This window comes from Mugil cephalus, chromosome 12 (assembly GCF_022458985.1).
Source record: "Mugil cephalus isolate CIBA_MC_2020 chromosome 12, CIBA_Mcephalus_1.1, whole genome shotgun sequence".
Taxonomy (NCBI): domain Eukaryota; kingdom Metazoa; phylum Chordata; class Actinopteri; order Mugiliformes; family Mugilidae; genus Mugil; species Mugil cephalus.
The window spans coordinates 23,459,852-23,465,367 of record NC_061781.1 but is presented as its reverse complement, the minus strand read 5'-3'; positions in this window follow the sequence as shown (position 1 = coordinate 23,465,367).

Here is a 5,516-nt window from a genome sequence, read left to right as displayed (position 1 = left end):
GTTCTGAGCGCGCTGCAGAGAAAACAGGCTTCAGAGGCGGCGTAGAGCCTGTGGCGAGGTGGGCGTCGCGTTAGCATGTGAGCGCTCATCTTTTTGGGATTAAAAGAGGAGGTGATTGACAACTTTTAGCGTTGGCCGGAGGGGAAACTCGGAGACCTTATTGTGACTGATTCCGCACAGAAACAGATGCATGCTCTTCCATAGCGGAGCCGGTCCTGAGAAAATCCCACAATTTGTCCAGTTTTCATCAGAGATGGAAAATGAGAGTTTAGTATATTGTCTGTAATGCATAACAAATCCTTAGTTCCCGCTGCCAAACCAGACAATCAAAGGCCCAGATCTGACTAAAACAACTCTAGACTTTCTTGTTGTAAAACCCAGTTATTTGGTTGATGAATGGTTTTGTACATACAAGCGCCCCAGTAAAATAACCTTCAACATCTTTAACGCCAGCTTGAAAGTCTGCTATTGTCCTTCACTGGTTTCATTATTGGAGTTGACACAGCCGGTCGGTAAAGACATTCCCATGCCTCTCGTCTCGGCCCCGTTCCACATCTGCTGTATATCATTAAATGGAAAAATCCAGTAAAAATATTTACTTCCCACTCTGCTCTTTGGGCTAAATATACTTCCCCAGTTATCCCCAGATTGATTGGGCTCTCAGAAAACGGGGATGGCATGTTTTGTTTTTTTTTTTCTTACGCGCAACTGCCGTAAATCAGGTGTCTGATTTTTTTCAGCTGAGTCCATCCTCAGATGACAGATTAGTGTGGCACAGCAGCCTCGACCCGAGTAAAGACCGGAGACTTGTGTGTTTTTGCATCTAGGAACACACAGAAACTTGAGTATTTAGTTCCAAACTATGTATTGCAGAGTAATACATTGCAATATACTGTGGCTCTGAATTGAGTTTTTAAATGAAGCATGTTATTCCTCCATCACTCTGGTAATGGAAACAAAACCTTCACCCAAATGTATCAGGGTTGTTTTTTTGTTTTTTTCTCTGAGTGAACTCCAAAGTAGCCTCATGCCATGTGCTATTTCACAAGGGCTGGATTATGCTAAGCACATTAACAGCTGAAATATTTATTAGCTTTTTCTTTTATATCAACAGCATTTCCAATGGTTGAGTGTGGGTTTTTTTAATAGATGTGAACGGGGCTCCGCTGGAACTGATGCTCACCGGTGATGGCAGTTGGGAGGGAAAGTGTAGTAAAAAAAAAATCGCATAAACACAATTAAAATTTAAAATAATCTGCTGCAAATCAAACCGTGTAATGATGTATGAACTCGCCAACAGAGTCGGCTTATGTTGGCCTTCGAATTAACAGAAGTATCAGAATTTGGCGAGTGCAATGGAAAAGATTCGCTAACTACCAAATTTACCACTTTACTACTTTTTCTTTTTACTATTAGTCCCAATAGTGGGGTTTATAAATATGTTTTAAGCACCATGATAAAGGAAAGCAATGACAAAAAAATGGGAACAGCAACAACATATTTGATATTTTAGTTGTTCATAAAAAGTGCTCATCTCCCATCGGTTTGTAGCCGACAGTAAACCACCTGTGGATGTTCCAGGTTTCCATATTGACGCCTTCACAGTTTCTAAACAGTGTGATGTATTTTGAGGGGCGGAGCTTAGCTGGAGACAAAACACCCCTAACGTGCTAGCTTATGAACCCCGGTTAGCATATTTCAACGAACTGTTTTGGCAAGAATGGACGAGGAAAACGCATATTTTAGAGAATATACTAATACAGTCTGACTGATGGTACCACATTCATCGACCCCTTTACTCTCACTTACTGCATCAGCGATTTGACCTAAGTCTGGTCTCTTTATCAGGTGAAGCCTCAACTACAAAGATATTACATAAAGTAGGTGGAACCACTGTGGAGGGTCTGAAACATACAACTAATGTAGAGTTAGCTAGCAGTTAGCATTAGCATTAAGTTGTAACAAGAATTCCAGACACGTCCTACAAATGTGTCAAACTCAGACTATGAAACAATTTCAAGCTTAATTCGTTGCGTTTCTCTTTGCTTTTTAGGTTTTTGTCCCAAAAAATATAATAAGATGACATTTTTGCGGTTGACAGTGACAGTGTTTGTTCCTTCTGTTTTGCCTCCAGCTGACGTCATGACATCACAGTGACGTAGGCCGCAAAGAGGTCCAGAAATAAGGTTAGTCCGTGGATGAATCTAGCTCCTCCTGTTGCCACCAATCTCTTAGTTAGAATAGGAAATAACATCAACAACATCACAGCTTCATCCGGGTTCACCAAACTCCAATGGGCATCAAATCAATCACTTTAAAGTTGAGTTTAGCTCAACTTCTGCCAAACAATCAACGTTACACCTCACTGAATTTCATCAAAGCCTTGACCGCATGTATAATTTAAATCACTTTTTGGACATAACTTCGTAGGCAACAACTATTCACTAGTTTACAGTCCAGATTCATCGCTTCTAGTCCTCAGAATCTGCCTGTGAAGGTTCAAACTTTATAGCAAATTACAGTTTGTCTAACTTGGTTATTTCTCACCAAAATCAAACTGAATATTTTGCCAAGAGATTCAAAGTTAATTTTATTTTGGTATTACTCACCAAACCAGGCGTCAGATGACAGATAGATCCCTGACCTTTGCTTCAGATTACAAAATTAAATTACAATGATTGTAATAGATGTTTTGGAATTCAAATCCTGCATAAATCGGTTCTCTGAGGTGGCCAGTAAAAATCAGAGATCTTTGTTTCAGAGCTGAAACTCTGGAAGAGAAAAGAGAAAATGAGCTCAACCACAACAATCCACTAAACCAGCTGGTATAAGTGTGTTGGTATTTAGATGTGAATTCATGATGCAGCCAACCACAACTACCCGTCTGGCTGCCACTGCTGCACATCATCCTCTTTTCAGAAAGGAGAAGTGAACGTCAGGGAATCACAACCAGCAGATGTGGACAAGAGCAACCAATTTCAACTCTGGCAACACAACGTCTTGCTGCACACAATATAAAAAGGTTGTGTTTTCTCCTTGGCCTCAGAAGGGAAACAGAAAAAGCTGCAGAAATGAATGAGGAATTCGGTCTGATTCTAATTGGCCAGGTTATTGCTTTGTGATTTGCATAAATCGCAAGATGAGGACGCTGATTAGAGAAAATGTCACAGTGGATTCACATTTCAGCAGCGACTGATTGGACGCGAAGCTTTCACAATGAGCCTCGAGGGCACATGAAAACTCCTCAGATGATGAGAGAGAAAGAAGAGAAGCAAGACGAGGGCAAGCTGGAGAACATTGTTATCCTGTTCTTATTTCACAGAGGGAGTAAATCAAAGCTCGCTGGATTTTCAATAATCAGAAAGAATCCATCTAGAGTATTTATTACATATTATGAAGCAGAAAGGCTGCACACCATGAGTTTTATGTGTTTTTATATGTCTTTTTTATTTTCCTAAAGTCTTCATGTCCTCAAGGCAACTATTCACCCCAATAAAGGGGTTCACGCAGCTAAACATGAGGACAGCGTTTCAAGCGTGTTATTAGAATAGTCCCGCGTTTGCTCCGTAAACTTCAAAGTATTTCTTTTTTTTTATTGTGGAACGTTATAACAAGTGATTATCCTGCTGAGCTTTTTGCTGAAAGAAATACAGAAACAGAATGGCAACGGCGCAAAAAAGGCTGCTGGAGGACACGTTTCTCATCTGCGCCCACACGAACACCACGAGTTATCGTTCACATAATCTTAAACAGTTATTTAATATGTTATCTTTGACTTCACGCTGCTAACGGCTAACTGGCTGCAGTATAAAACGTATGGTGGCTGCTATGTAACAGATGAATAGATATATATCAACCTTAAGGTTGTGCTGCACCAGGCTGACGGTCAACCAACTTTGACTAGATACGCCAATCAGGCGTAACATTATGACCACCTTCCTAATATTGTGTAAGTCTCCCTTGTGCCTCAAAAACAGTCGTGGCTCATCAGAGAATGGACATGGACCTTCTGTTGTTTGTGGGAGGGTCCTCAGTGGATCATCCCACAGGTACTTTGGGATCTAGTGAATGTGGAGGCCAGGACAACACCTTGTGCTGCTCTTCATGTTTTTTAAGTTTTTCCTAAACCGTGTGTGTGTTTCTGTGTCAGGCTGGTGTCATTGCTATCATTGAGGTGGGGGGGGGGGGGCTACATGTCTAAGTAACATCCACATGAATGAATGAATACCAGGTCCAAAAGTTTCCCAACAGAAAATTGAATTGTCACAAGATGGTTTAAATGTTATTTACTTCTCATGTCAGTGGTTATAATGTTGTGGCTGATCGGTGTAAGTGGTGTCTGGGACCCAGTGTCTGCACAGTGGAACGAGATAACTCGTTTTCATCGCTTTCTCATCCGAATGCTCTGAAATAGTTTTTCACGACATGATCGTCTAGAATGAATAAACTTCAGACTAACTACTGCCACCTGCTGGTAGGGAGCAGGATCCAGAGCATAGACTGTAGAAAACATGGACTACATGTCTCCACTGCCTCCCTTTGGCTAATGCTAATAGGAAATATAGCTTATTCTGTCCTGGCCGACAGACAGCAAACAAACTGAGACAAGAGTAGATGAGGTTGCTTTACTGAATCTTCTCAGTTATCTTGTATGTAAAACAGTAATACAAATTAAATACCGCTACATAAAATGCAAAAACAAAATGCAAATTCACCTACATAACATAAATGAAGCTCAACAAAGAATGGATGCTCACATGAAACAACTAAAATAACCTAAGTGTGTCTATACTTACAATTAGTTCCACTCCAACACTAATACTATGACCTCTCTGTGATGAAGCACCTGTAGCCGCGACACTGAGAGGAGTTGGTAAATAAAACTGCAGTAATTCAAAACCACCACCAGGGGGAAACATAACTTTTTCCTCAGTCACTGACAGGAGTCAGAACAGAGATAGTAGGAAATGCTACTGTTGGTCTTTGTTGCTTTGCTCTTGGTTTGTCATGGTGCTTAAGCTTTTAGGTTATCAGTTCTTTGATTAAAAGATAAGACGTTAATATTGAGTTTAGTTTGCTTTAAATTCATTCCTTATTTCTAAAAGTTATTCTCTTTTTACCACCTACGATGAATTTCTTACTTAAAGCAGAGATTTCTTGCTTGTTAAATATCATTAGTAAACATGAAACCTCGTCGTTATTATATCGGCTCTGTTCCTAAAACTGTGACCAACATGAAACAACCACATCTGGTCCTTATCAGGGCTGCTCCCAAATCAGATCCTGGCAGATTTTCATGGTATTTTACAACTGACAAGCCTCTTCTATGGCGTATTAAGATAAAAAAAATCAGATATAAGATTATGTTAAAGCCTTTTCTCTTTTCTCTTTAATGGCTGTTTAATGAGACGAGGTTGTATCAGGGTAGAATGAGCAACTTAAACAGGAATCCTTCGACTTAGGAGCAGAGAGAAGAGACGTGATTAGTATCTAAAGCAGGAAAACTCTGAGCAAAT